The sequence below is a fragment of the Cryptomeria japonica genome, chromosome 7, assembly GCF_030272615.1.
Source record: "Cryptomeria japonica chromosome 7, Sugi_1.0, whole genome shotgun sequence".
Classification (NCBI taxonomy): domain Eukaryota; kingdom Viridiplantae; phylum Streptophyta; class Pinopsida; order Cupressales; family Cupressaceae; genus Cryptomeria; species Cryptomeria japonica.
In genome coordinates, this window is record NC_081411.1 from 526,011,353 (window position 1) to 526,027,306 (window position 15,954).

Sequence of the window (15,954 nt, forward strand, 5' to 3'; positions counted from 1 at the left end):
GGTGGGGCAACTAATCAAAAATAGATTTATACTTAGTACGAGCATCATTGAGAGAACTGGTAAGTGCACCCTTGATACTTTCCATTAAAGAATTATGAGCATTAATATCGGCTAATAATGAAATCAAACCATCTAAAGTGCTTCCCCCTACTTGTGTGGACAGTTGGGTAGCTTGGTTGATCTGCTCTTGTAATGATGACAGATGGGGAATAAATAATGTCTGAAGAGTCATAATATCCATCCTTATTGTGTGCTCTTCATTCCTAAGTTCTAACTGCTGAGCCATAAAAGTTTGTAGCTTGGTATAAAAATTTTGAGTAGAATTTGGCTCAGTAGTCAGTTTATTTGAGAGATCAGTAATCTCTTTTTCAATGGCTTCGGTCTTCTTCTTGATATCTTTAATAAAGAATGAAAATGTACATAATTTCTGGAATAAATAAATATTGTTCTTGAGTTGAGGGGACAACTCAGCAATGAATCCAACAAGCTTGATTTTACCTATAGCAATGGCTTTTTGCACTTCTTCAATCATTTTGGTAGTTAGCTCTTTGTCTTTCAATTTGCTAAGGTATTCTGATGCCTCTACTCCTGATGTTTCCAATTGAGTGAGTAGTTCATCCAATTGCATATGGATGGCTGCATCTTTACTTACGGTAGCTTCAGGTAGCATGTCTGTCAATAATTCTTTAACCTTGTGAAGTACTCAGTTCTTCTTTTGAATGGCTACCTATTTTTCTTGTTCTGCTTTGGCTTTGCACAGCTCACCGAATTCAATAAGTGCTTGCCCTTTGAGTTTGGAAATGTCAACATTCGGCAGCACAATAGGCTTTGATAGATCTATCTTGAAACTGTTCTTCTTTGCTTTCTTCTCCTTTGATGATGATGCCTTCACCGGTTGAATGAGTACAATGGCTTTGGAGGCTTGATCTTCCTCGATATGTTGCTTAGTGGGAGCAACACTTTTGTCAGTTTCTATAGCCTTTGTTGTAGCCTTCGGTGATCCCTTGCTTGAGGTCTCAGTGGTAGTAGTTTCAGTGCTTGCAGGAGCTTGATAAGTTTGCTCGCCTGTGGCCTAAGAGGTAGATTCACCTTGTGTAGCCTTATGATCCTTTTTGCCTTGTTCTGTGTCCTGAGGTATCTCGATTGTCACTTGTTGAGTTACCGGAGGATAAGACTTAACCTTCCAAGACTGATTCACTGGTTACCAGTTTGGCATAGGCATTTCCTTCTATCATTTCTCCTTCCTGTGCCTCAGTTTCCATGACATCCTCATCTTGTTGAATATTTGAATCAGGATCTTGCTCGGTAATGTCAACTATTTCTACTTCACCTTGAGGTTCTTCAGTCTGAATTCTGAAGATTTCTTGCCATTTTTCTTTGGTTTCCTTTTCGACTTCAAGATAAATTCCATTCATCATTTTCAAGGCTTTGTGCTTCACTTAAAAATTTGTCTGGTAGTTTTTCAAATGATTTCTACTATCATCTACCGACATGTCTGGAAAGAGATGTACTAAAACTCTTTCTCTTATCTGCTTCTTCGATTCCATAGCATATTTCCATCTGTTGTCAATGTGAGAGTATAATGCATTTGGAAGAAAGTTACTTACTTCCAATGGAACTACTCAAAATTTGAGAAGTGTACATACAACTGACTCTTCTATTTGTCTCTTTTCTTCTTCTATTTGGGAGTCATATTTAACATACCTGAATGACCTAAATCCTCCATATTGTTTCAATTTGGTACAAAAGTTGTCAACACTGTGTACATCTTCCTTTGTGCTTTTAACAATCTGAAATTTTTTTTTGTCTTCAGATTCTGTGTCACTTGACTCCTTATTCAAAATGAGTCTCCTGGTCAACTTTCTATAAGTCTTTGTAACTTTAGGCAATTCAACATTTTTCTGCCTCTTACCGGGTGACACTACAGATGATCTAGTGTTAGGTCATTTCACTGGTGGAAGCGGTGATACCTTAGGTGTATCTTGTTTCTTCCTTTTCAATATTTTGCCCTTTGGCAACTCGGTGCTCAGAGTGATGGTTGCTTCCTGAGCTTCAGATTCTTCCTCAATTGAAAGTTGATCATCTTTCCTACTTGTTGGCTTAGTAGGTGTGGAGGTAGAACCTTCTCCAAATTTCTCAGTTAAGTCTTTTATCATTTCAGTGGCTTTTCTGGTAGCCTTTGGTACAACTATGCTCATTTTTACCTTCTCTTTTACCTCTTCATAGGTACCATATCTGATTTCAGTTGAGTGCCTTGGAAGTGTTAGAAAGGCATCTATCTTCTATTGAGTGATCTCAAAATCAATCTCATAACCCATAGGCGGTAAAGATTGAGTTTTGGGTTCTACTACATTGACATAACAGTAGTCGGTGTCCACTTCAAAACATATAGTATCCTTATATTTCTCCACTAGCTGAGGTGGGATCTTGTACATATTATGCATCTTTTCCTAAAATTTATTAAAGTAGTCATCCATTATCTCATTGAAGTTATCACCTAGCTGATTGATAAAATCATTTATCTCATGGGTGATCAGTTGATGTAGTTCCCAAACAATGTTACCGACTAAGGGAAAGAACTTCTAAAAATAGAAGAACATGAACACTAAGAGTGACCCAAACTTTAGTGTGTTAGCAGAGTTATTCTTCTTAGGTTTCCTTATTGTGTTGAGATTCTCAAAAAGATTCTTCAACAATACTTCACATAGATCAATTTTCATACCCTTTTTCACAATTTTGTAATCCAAATCCATAGCTACACATGGTACACTGTTCTCTCTCGCCGACTGAAAGAAACAATAACCGATGACTCTAATTGCAAACTTTAGTTTTGTATCTATTACATTATTCAACTTAATACCTCTGCAATCAGACTCAACTCCGGTTAAGGTTATCAGTTCCTTCTGTGAAATCATATTCTGTGCTCGGGCATGGTCGTATATAGGGTATTTGGTGATTATGTGAATAATCTCCTTGGTGATCTTGAACGGTTGGTCTTCTAACCACATAAAGTCATCATGCACTCTGCTCAAAACAAATTTGACCCATTGGGGTTTGAAAACTCGAGGATAGGTTAGGGCTTCAGTCAATCCCTTAACCTTGATATGCTCATACTTACTATCCAGGATTCCATCGGTGCAAAGTTCATCATACATTTCCTTGATTTTGGTATGACCTAGCTCTTCTACACAACACTTAGTATAAAATATGACATCTTCAACTAATAGAACCCTATTTGGAATTAGAGAAAATGCAGTCTTCTCATCAAGTTCAGATGCCACTTTGGGAGGTAAGGAATACTTCAGTGAGGGCTTCTCAATAGTCTCAACTACAATTGGTTTCTGCAACTTGGGAGCCATTTCAAACTTTGGATTTCTACTAATAAAATGGCTTAGGGTTTCAACTAACCAAAAATGCTTTCGACTTAGTAAATATAATGCAAATATTCACAACTGATATTGATCAGTTAACTTGCTTGAAAATGCATTTAAGATTATGTGAAAATACCTTGAATTCGCTCTAAAATGTTTGATCGCCTTTGATTCTCTTAGCTCTGCTCTTTGAAAATTGGTAAGTGTAAAATGACCGCACAAAGAACTTTAAATACACCCTTTACCTTATTGGGCTTCGTGTAGTTAGGTAAGATAAGCATTAAATGCATGTGATTACACTTTACCGACTAACTTCCTTATATGCTTTTACCAACTAGACAGGTTTACTGTATTTACCGACTTCACTGGTAAGTCATAAAACTAGATACAATTTCAGAATTGTTAATACATCTTAGCTATGCAGATTTTGGATTTATTTCCATGATTAAAATAGGAACTATTAAGATCTAACCTTGTGAAGACGCAGTCCCTTCATACCTTTATTGATTAATTAGAAGTAGATGCACCTAACTCGGTAGGTAAGGTGCTTTCTTCATTGTTTGATCCATTTTTCCTTCTTTTTCCAGATTTTCTATAATTTGATTCTTATCTCTTCAATATCTCCTCTGGGTTGATCTCTGCAATATTTAGCCAAGTGTCCAACTTTATGACAATGAAAGCATGTCATTCCAAGATTTCTCCATGATCTCCGATTGTTCATTCCAAACCTTATCATATAATTTGCACTTATATGTCCATACCTTCCACAACATTCACACCATATTCTTGTATTGTAATCCCATGGCACTAAAGTATATTGTTGATTGGGATTTGTGTGAGTTTGGTGGCTTCTATAATTTTCTCAGTGTTGAGACCACATGTATTTTTTCTTCTTAAACCAATACTTCTCGATATTGTGTCCATATCTATTGTAGTTTTTGCAAAATCCCTTGAATTTTGCCTTCTGATAATTGCTAACAGACTTTTTCCTACATTGTTTAGATGTGCGACCATACTTATAGCAATTGTAACAATAACTATCAGACCTAGTGACATTCGGTAGCTTACCTTTTCTGATTCGGCACATGTTGGCAGTATGTCCTTGTTTTCCACAATAGTTGCAAATAGGCTTGTTATATTTCAACTTATCTTTGTTTCCAGCCTTCCTTGACGATTCTTCTTTCTCGGTGGTGTTGATTCCTTTGTTGGTAGAGTTGTTTCTTTTGTAACCGAGTCCTGTAGATTTGTTGGGTGATCTTATGTTTAGTTGCTCATCCAACATTCTTGACAATTCATAACTTTTCTTTAGTGTTTCTTTTGACTTCTTTTCTACTTCAAGTTCATCAGTCAATCTTGATAATTCAAGTTTCAATGCTTGGTTCTCATTTTATTTTAAAGTTACTTCATGATGTGCATGACCCAATTGATCAGATAGATTATGTTGAATTCCAGTCATCCTTGTGATTTCATCATTCTTTCCAGATACCAATGCTTCTAGCTATTGTTTTTCTCTTTCTATACCTTTTATGTTATCTTCAGCTGTTCTCAATGCATCAAGATTTTCAGTCATCTGTGTACTGAAATACTCATGTTCCCTTCTCATTGCTTTAAGCTGATCATTCAGTGCTTTGTTATTTTCTTTCAATTCTATAATCATTTCTTCAGACTCTTCTGATATGTTGTTGTCAGATGATGTCTCAATTTGTTCCACCAACTCTTGTGAGTCCTGCAAATCATCAGACAATCTTCTTCTTACTTCTAGTGATTTTTGCATTTGTCTCTGCATGTCTACAATCACTTGATTAGCATGATCCAATTCTTCTTGGAGATTCACAATTCTGCGTGATTGTTTATAGCCTTCCATTGATGGGATCTTTCTCTTTAGGCTGTAAAACCCTTTTCTAAGAGTATAGCTCTGATACCAATTGTTAGGTCCAATAATGAAAGCTAATGTACTGAGAGGGGAGGGGTGAGTCAGTACTTCAAAACTTTTCTTTAAAAACAATCTTACTGATAAACATAAACTGTATATAGTTGATCTCATAATATATGAATCCAAAACACAATCATAGAAATTACATCCACACACATTTCACTTCATAACACAAAGATTTTGGTTACGCAGAAACTCTTGGTTAGAGAGAAAAACTGCAATGGGGATGGCACCCACAACTTCACTACTGCAATAATAAAGGTTGCTCGGTTAGAGCTACATGTTTAGCTATTTCTGATAGCTTACCCTGTTAGGAGTATCAAGATCTTTAGATCTACCTTGCTAAAGGATTTTTACAAACACTTTTACAAAATGTTGTACCTGGTTAGAGGCTTTACAATTTATAGACCTTGTTAGAGTCTTTTACCCTATTAAAGGTTTCTAACACAACTCAAAATAGTTCAATCAAAATCTCTTACAAAATATCTGCAACTTTACATCTGAAATGTTATAGCAGACTCTATGTGCTCAATATGAAATTACCATGCTCATAGCATACCTCGATAATTGATAGATCAACTCAATGACCTCTTTTGTATTCTCTATTCCTTAAACTGTTTTCTTAAAATCTTCTCGGTGACCTCTGAATACCTTTGTTCAATCATCACATCTTATCATTTCATAATATTTTATCTTCAACTCACCATCCTTATTTTGTTACTCAAATCACTTTTTATATAGATCTCTAAGGTGGTGAACTTGTTCATACATCGATTATACAAACATGTTTTATCGAATGAATAAACAAAGAAATTATTTCATTGGATAAACTTCCTCAAAATCATACAAAATCTTCAAGTGCAATTCCCTATGAAATAACAGTTCCCTGTTCTCGAATCTTGGAACACATTTCCACATATGTGTCCAGGTTCACTGAATTTGGTAACACGTTTCCACTTGGTTCAGATTAACTCGGTGTACCTTCTTTGCTACTCGGTGTACATAGGAAATTTACTCGATAGACAGCTTGGTATATATCATCTTGGTGACTAGCCTTTCTTCTGTAACCGACACCCTTAATGCTTACCGACTGAATCTTTCTATAGTATTAACCGACTAGGGTATATAGGATGACTTTGAAAATAAAACTAATGACAACTTAGTAAATAGTAACAAAAGCAAGGTTAGCATTGAAAGGATCATAATATTTAGATGATTATGCAACCTTGGCAATATGGGTATTAGAGTAGAGGCCTAGAAGGCCTGATATCAATTATATAAATCCAAACTTGAGGGGAAGCCTCGTCATAAAAATAGCCTCTGATACATAAAATGTTGAGGCCTCAAAGTTATTTATTGATGTGGCAAAATTGGCCCATGAAACTTCTAAGAGGAAGGCTATGGAAAAAGAGGAACTTATGAAGAAGTTTGAGAAGCTTTTCAATGATCATAATGCAGTTCAAAAGAGATGTGTGGAGCTGCAAATTAGAATTCCACTTCTTGAGTAGGGACAATAGGAGCATCCTCTTCCACTCCTATAATTGCATCAACACTATCAACATATTGGTCTCCACATGTCACTCATGTAGATGCAATAGTTCAATTTGACAGTGAGACTGATATCCCAAGCACATCATTAGTGTCATATGTTGATGATGAAGAACCTACTAGATCAACTGATCCAATAAGGGCCCAAGTTTTAGAGAAGGTCACTGAGTTGGAGAATAAGCTAAAGGAATCAGAGGATCAGCCTATGTCCAAACAAAGAGATATAGTTATCTCAGTGCTAACTCATTTGAATGAGAAGTTGGATAGTAGGTTAAATATCATTTATTCTTAATATATTCTTTATTATTTAATGTTATTCAAAGTTTTGATAGAGATAAGGAAGTGGCAATCCCTTTGTTTACAAAATGGTTATAAAGGGGAAATAAACTTAAAATAATGTCAATGACTTCCAAATACCATGTTGAGAGGCCACCTATGCTTCAGCCAACCCATTTTTTGGTGAAGTCAATGCAGGAAGTCCAAGTTTTGCTAGAAAGTATAGAAAGAAAGATAAGGGAGTTGATGAGAACTTCAGTGAGCTGAATGAAACACTCCTACCAGGTATTGTGGATGATAATGGGGAGATTAAGCCTTTAAAATTTTGGAAAGAAGAGGCAGAAAGAGTCATCAACACCCAAGTAGAACTGATTTGTGAGGAGCTAGATATTGGCATGCTGGAGGAAAACATGGACAAAATAATATGTACAAGGACATTTTTTGAGTCTTTTGAAAGAGAGGCAAATCAGGTAGCGGTTAAGTATACTCCATATAGAGAAAAGGTTGATGAGGTCATGAATTTTATATGGCCATCAGATGAATAATATGGCAAATGGAGTAATACTTACTTGGAGGAGGAGTAAGGATTGCAAATAGTTAGTTAGCTAACTATTTGATGTGACAGTCTTGCAGACACTTTTGTTTCCTTGCAACAGTTGCCTTTTTGGACGTAAAAACAACAAGGTGGGCCCGTTTTAGATCTTCATCGCCAACAAAAAAAAGAGATATAGTGCATAAAGTGTCATGATGAACCAGTTGCAGATATTTAATGTTGGTTGCAACATTCCTTAAAGGGAATATTTTGTAACAGAATGATAGGAAACCGGTCATTTTTTAATGACAGGTGTCTCCTCTAGCCCATAGCTTGTTTTCTCCTTATAAAAGGTAATTCAAGGCCAAGAGACAGGGTTCCGATTTTGATCTTTGTACTTAGTTTTTCTAAAATTAGAGTCATAGGTTCCTGTAGTAGGTTTTAGGTGAAAATGAGAAAATTGTAAAGATTTTGCAGAGCAATAGATAAGAGTCTTGTGTCAAGTTTTTTTGCAGGTACTTGAAGGATTTATATGTAAATTTTTTTATGATAGAAATAGAAAATTTATTTAATAGAAATACAATTTTGATCTATTTCTCTCCATTGTACAATTCTATCATCTTTTGAATGAAATATAATCAAGGATTTCTTTCATTCAGTGCATTGTTTTGATGTATGTAATTTGTGTTTATGTTTTGATCTAAGGGATCAATTAAATGCAAAAACAAAATTGCAGAGTGATAGGGCTTGTTCAGGGATTTGATAAGTAGTCTGGGTTGGGATTGCAGATAAAAAATATTGTAAGGAAATATTATCTTAGATTTGAATGCTATTAGATAGAATTATGTTATAATTCATTTTATGTCTTTTGAATTCAAAAACCCAATGGAATAAGGCACCGATCCTAGCTTGTCTTAAGTCTTTACAGTTAGTTTTATGCTCTATTCATTTGTATTTGTTACAAATTGTTGATTATCAAAACATTTCAGTTTATGAATGTTATTTCATGTTTTATCCATCTCATGCTCCAATTAGGTTGAGGATCACTGAATAATTTTCCATTCTTGAGCATTCTTCCTATTATTGAGCCTGTATATGAGATTATCTGCTTGGTTTTGGCGTAATTTGTGAGTATGGAGAAAAGATTATAGATTCACCAAGGGATCACCCTCTCAGGTCTTGCAGAGCCCAAAGTGTAGAAGGATTTGCAGTATCCTTGTCATAGTTGGCTGAAGTTCTAGAAGATATTGATAGTTGGAGTTGGCTTCTCCATAGATAATCTGAAGAATCAACTTGGTTTCTACCTCTTCCAGTGTAAACCCCTTGGGGAACCAATAAGTTCTCCTTATTCTATTTTTCTTTCTAAAAGAGATATATATTATTGTGATCCTCTCTCCATATCTCTTTCACATTTTTTGGGAAGGACTTGGCAAGTTTTAAAACACCTTAAGTGTTCTAGCTCTAGTTTTGGCTTTCATATTGTACAAGGCCTAGATCCACTTCCTTATCTTTAGTTTATGGTTTTATTTTATGATAAATTTCACTCTTGAGGAAAATATTTATCATAGGTGAGAAATTAATATTTATAGTAGTGTATCAAGTCAACTCTTGGATGGGTTAAAGTATCTAGTTGTAATTTTCTAGATAAGCCCTTGTCTTCAACAACAAATTACCATTTCCAGGTTGTTTCCCACCCTTTCAAATATTTGGTTATCATGTTACTCCTAATTTCATTGGAAAAAATAACAAAATATTATTTTAGATTCTATTAACATCGTATCGGTCATTAAGCACAAAAATGCCTCTCTTGGGTTGGATGTATAGTCCTTAAAGTTGCTAATCAAGCTCTATTAGTTTATAGAATTATGTATCATACAAATACAAAAGGAATTCTTGATAATTTGTATAGTGAGATGAGAATGTTTCTATGGTAATTAAATTCAAATAATAAGAAATCATATTTGGTTAACTCAAATAAGATGTGTCAACCTAAAGAGAGAGGTGGTTTAGGTATGAGATATTTTCTTGATAATATAACTCTTTCTACCAAATAATATTGGATATGGTGTATTGAGGAATAAGATTCATGTGGTACAATTCTTAAGCTCAAGTACATGAATCAAGAAAATTATTCTTGCATCCCTAAGATGTCAACCCTTGCTAGGGGTTCTCAAATATGGAAAATAATAAAATTGGACCATAGAAGTTTGATTAAAGATAACTTTTCTAGATTATGTGAAAGGATGGCCTTTCTCTTTTATGTGATATTGTGTGGGACCAACATAGTCCTCTTTGTCAAGAATTCCCTAATCTCCTAGAACTAAAATATAAATATATTGAAGTTGGTTCAATTTATGTTTCTAGTTTTTTCATATGTGGTCATGAAAGATGGTTTGAGGATTTGGAAAAAAAAACCCAAAGATCTTTAGCTAGGTTAAAAAATATTTATCTACATTGGTCGTTTAGTTCATATTTTAGTATCCCAAAAGGTCTATTTGGACAAGCAATAAAGTTTCCTCGGATGGAGTTTAAAAGTTTTGGAATCCATTTAGTGAAAATTGTTTTTTTTAAACATTTTGGAAAAAGCTTGGAAGTTAAGAATTCTAATCTTTGAAAAATCATATGGCATATTCATTCATGTGGTGCGTAGCTTTATAAATTTATTCTAAGGATGATCTTAAAAAATGATGGGTTGTTAGGCTGAATAGATGTATTATGTGTCATCAAGATGAAGATATTATTTGAAATCTTATTTTATCTTTCCCCTTTTCTACTTTCCTTTTTCCTTTATAGTGGGACATCAATAATTTCATGGAATTATGAGTTTATCCAAAACTCTCTTGTGAATCAGCCATGACCTTCTTTGAAATATTTATGTTGAACACAATGTACCACTGAGAGGGGGGTGAATCAGTGGTTCCTAAAATCTTTTCCTTTTGAAAACAAGCTTGGAGTACTAGTTAAAAACCTAAACACTAGACAATCAAACTGGTAAGATATGAGAAGGTATCAAAAGAGGCAAACACACAAATGCATAACCCACAACACCAAATATACAAGGAAAACCCAATATGGGAAAAACCCCGGTGAGATATGTTGTTGGAGTCTACTCTTCCAATCCAGCCTCAATGAACCAAAAGATTACAAATGATTTAGGGCACCAACCCCTACTGATTTTAGGGAACCAACCCAAGGAGCACCAAGCACCAACTTGGTGTAATATAATAAAATACAAATTTAATGCAATGAGAGCACCTAGTTGCAAATGAGTTCTGTAACACCTAATCAATGGATGTCTACTAGTTATCAACTTCCTTTGTTTCACTAGTCCTTCTTCTGTCGGTTATTATATTTCTCTTTCTGATCTCTTACCGATTTCTCTTTGCCTCTCTTCTCTTTCTCATAACCTCACCCTACATGATATCACTCTTGGATGCCTTCCTAACCTTTGAATACATGTTGGTATGTTTGATTGTTAAGACTATAGCAGTTCACCAGTTACTCTGTCTCTATCGGTTAGACCCTCTCATCGGTTCAACCTGCTAACACACACTCTAACTCTCTGAGAAATAAATCTTAGCAAGATAGTCTTTATTCTTGCTCAAGCTCTCTTTCCTCTCACACCTTGCATCTAACATAAAAAAAATTCATTCTCGAGTTGGCATATTTATCTGTGAGGGTTCCCACCAAAAGAAACTTTCAAACGGTGGTATGTTAGAATTTTCCTTCACCAACTTGATCCATATTAGATTTGATATGATCTGCTTTTCTAGAATATTGATATGCATCACATTAAACAACACCACCATCTCCTCACTTTTCAATGTGTGTTTTCTATTTTTGGATGTCTACGACATGCTTTTCTGCGTTGCTCTATCAATCGCCATTAATGGCTCGACTATTTCCTTTAGCCAATGAGTACAAGGATTAGTTCATTCTGCAAGGCTAGTTTAATCACCTTGCCACTCTATCTTCCTCGAGTTGCAACATCCTGCCATCATCCCATGATTTGTGGGATCTTCATTAATGTCGACTTGCTCATTAAACTACTACGTCGATAAATACTTCACCGACTATTGCATGGTCACAACCTGGTGTCCACTTGTCATCCTTGTCAACATCCACCTATGCTCATTTTTCTATGTTGGTTTGGCATCATTTATTGACCAAGACACACTACAGGTTAAACTTTACCTTACCGGTATAGCCTAACTTCACCGATGGACCTTCGTACCTGCTGACCTCTTCTCTGTTGGTGGATCAAGTTGGACTTCCATAAAACATGTTGGTCCATCTACTAAGTCCATTTACCATTAGCATTAAACTTCTCTTTGTATACCAGTTCACATCCTTTTGTTCTTCGTTGCTTGCTTGCTTTGCCTTTCTGGTGGTCCTGCTTTATCAATAGATGATGCATTTCATATGTAGCAGTAACATACATTTTTGTCTCCTTATAGACATATTGGTTGACATCATCATATCTTACTTCACCCATACCAGTCACCACTACTTACTCACTGGTGACCATGTCATACCAGTTGACATCAATGACGACCTAATTCCAACAATCTTCCCCTTTGGCATTGATGTCAACTCACTACAACTCTTCACATGGGTAGATTTCTCCCCCATTGATACAATGACAAAAGGTTAGGGTACTTCATTCTCCCCCTTTGATTCATACGTATCTCCCCCTTAGACAAATATTCTCTTAGTGATTACAATCGGTATTGAGATATGCAACCCTAAACTGTCCCTATGATCAGCATGTGGTTCAAGATATATAGATACTACTATGAAATCCCCCTAAACCATATATCTCCTTACATACTTAAGTGCATGAGGCAGGTGATACAACTCCCAACTTGTGTCTTAAGTACTCAAAAGTGCTTACCAATAATAGTTTGGTGAAGATGTCTGCCACTTGTTCTCCAGTAGGGACATATTCCATCTTTACTTCTTGTCCTTCAACCTTCTCTCTGAGAAAATATACTTGATGGCTATATGCTTTGTCCTTGAATGCATCACCAGGTTCTTTGATATATTGATGGCACTTGAATTATCACACTAGATGGGAATAGGATCAGAGATGTCCATCTGTATGTCCTTGAGGGTTTTCTTAATCAAAATCACCAAAGAGCAACATGTATAAGCAACAATATATTCTCCTTTAGAAGTTGATAGGGAGATTGAATCTAGTTTCTTGCTATGCCATGAGACCAACCGGTCACCTAGGAAGAATGTACCACCACTTGTTCTCTTCCAGTCACCAATGCAACCTACCCAAGTAGCATCAATATATTCTTCCAAGATTAATTCCCCTTGTTTAGGACACCATAATCCATAATTGAGTGTCCCTTGCAGGTACCTAAAAATTCTGCTTACTACATTCATATGTGACTACTTAGGTGTTGCTTGAAATCTAACTACCATACACACTGTCTGCACTTTTTTCAATCTAGAAGCAGTAAGAAACAATAAACTACCTATCTTGGATCTATACAATGTCTAATCCACTAGTGTTGATTCATCATTCCTGCTTAATTTGCTTCCAGTCACCATGGGGGTACTCATCAGCTTGCAGTCCTCCATTTGAAACTTGTTTAGCATGTCCTTTGCATACTTGGTTTGTGAGATAAAGATTCCCTTATCTAGCTATGATATCTGCAGACCAAGAAAGTATGTCAATTCTCCAAGAATTGACATCTCAAATTATGACTACATCTGATCAACAAAATCTTTGCAAAGAGTGTCCTGGTTGCCTCCAAAAATGATGTCATCTACATACACAACCACAATGATCATGTAATTTCCATTTGTTTTGATGTAAAGATTGATGTCAACACTCCCCTTTTAGAATCATTTCTCCTTTAGGTACTATTCTAGCCTTGAATACAATGCTCTAGGAGCCCGATGCAAATGTTTCTTCAAAATCAATGCCCTCTACTTGAGAGTAACCCTTGCACACAAGTTTAGATTTATGCCTAACAATTTTACCTTCTTCATTCATCTTTTCCGGTAGACCCATTTGGTACCAATGATGTTCTTGTCTTCCAGTCTAGGGACTAATTCCCAAGTCTTGTTCTTCTCAATCTGTTGCAACTCTTCTTCCATGGCATCCATCCATTTATGACTTTTGTTGGCCTCGTTAAATGTTTTACGTTCTACTTCAGTCATGAGGTAGAAATTGACTTGTTCATCATTCTGGGCAAGTCTTCTCCTAGTATACACACCATGACTCTTATTACCTAAAATCTTCTCTTCTGGGTGGATTTTCTGCACATACCAGTTAGGGACCTTATTGGATGCTTCTTCACCTTCATCACTGGAATCATCATAACGTTTCACTTATGCTTATCTTCTTTTATGCATATCCTCATCAACTCTTACATGCACACTCTCAATGACTCTTCTTAGTATTTTGTTGTAGCATTTATAGGCCTTACTATTAGTTGAGTAATCAAGGAATATCCTTTCATCACTCCTAGAATCAAAACTACCTAAACCATCCATATCTCTCTTGATAAAACACTTGCTTCTAAATACCTTGAAGTACTTGACTGATGCTTTCTGGTCATACCACAATTCATAAGGTTTCATTCTAATGCTTGTTCTTAGTTGAACCTAGTTCAAGGTATATGCAGCAATATGAATCGCTTCCTTCCAATACATGTTCAACAAACTTGCCTCATTTAACATGGTTCTAGCCATCTCTTTGACTGTCCTAATCTTTCTTTCTACCACACCATTCTTTTGTGGTGTCCTAGGGGCTGAGTATTTCCTTTTGATTCCATGTCTTTCACAGTAATCTTCAAACTCATTTGATGTGAACTCTCCACCCCGGTATGATCTTAGGCATTTAAGCTTGCACCCACTTTCCTTCTCTACCATCTTCTGAAATATCTTGAATCTATCAAATGCTTGTGATTTATCTTGTAGGAAAGTGACCCATGCCATTCTTGAATAGTTATCAATGAAGAGCATAAAATGTCTTTCACCGACAAGAGCTCTTGTCCTAGTTGGACCATATAGATATGTATGCACCAATTCAAGTGGTCTTGAATTTTGTGTTCTTTTATCTTGAAGCTCACCTTAGTCTTCTTTACTTTCACACATTCATCACAAAAAGTGCTTATCGGTTTGGTGATGGGTGGTATATTTATCACACAACCCTTTTTGCTTACTGTAACTAGATTATCAAAATTTATGTGGCCTAATCTTCTATGCCACAACCAACTTTCATCCTTGTCGACATCCACCTATGCTCATTTTTCTATGTTGGCTTTGCATCATTTATCAACTGAGACACACTACAGGTTCAACTTTACCTTACTGGTATAACCTAACTTCATCGGTGGACCTTCATACCTGCTGACCTTTTCTCTATCGGTGGATCAACTTGGCCTTCCATCAAACATGTTGGCCCATCTACTAAGTCCATTTATTGATAGCTTTAAGCTTCTCTTTGTATACCGATTCACATCCTTCTATTCTTCTTTCCTTGCTTTCTTTTCCTTGTCGGTGGTCCTGCTTTATCAGTAGATGATGCATTTCATGTGTACCGGTAACATACCTTTTTGTCTCTTTACATATATATTGGTTGACATCATCATGTCTTACTTCACCCATACCGGTCACCACTACTTACTCACCGGTGACCATGTCATACCAGTTGACATCAATGACAACCTAATTACAACAATCTCCCCCTTTGGCATTGATGTCAACACACTCCAAGTCTTCACAGCGGTAGATTCCTCCCCCATTGAAACAATGATGAAAGGTCAGGGTACTTCATTCTCCCCCTTTGATTAATACCTATCTCCCCCTTAGACAAATCTTTTCTTAGTGATTACAATCGGTACTGAGATATACAACCCTAAACATTCCCTATGATCAGCATGTGGTTCAAGAGATATAGATACTTCTATGAACTCCCCCTGAACCATATATCTCCTTACAAACATAAGTGCATGAGGCAGGTGATACAACTCCCAACTTGTGTCTTAAGTACTCAAAAGTGCCTACCGGTAATGGTTTAGTGAAGATGACTACCACTTGTTCTCCTATAGGGACATATTCCATCTTTACTGATAGTTCTGATACTTAATATAAGTACAGATCCAATAGCCAACAAGATGAGAGGGGGGGGGGGGGGGTGAATCATACAAACTTAATCTTCCATAAAAACATCAGATTCAACCTCGGTAACATATATATCAGTAATATAACCAAAACTGTTAAACATGCAAACTCAAAAGCATATGAACAATATAAACCTCATAACACCAAAT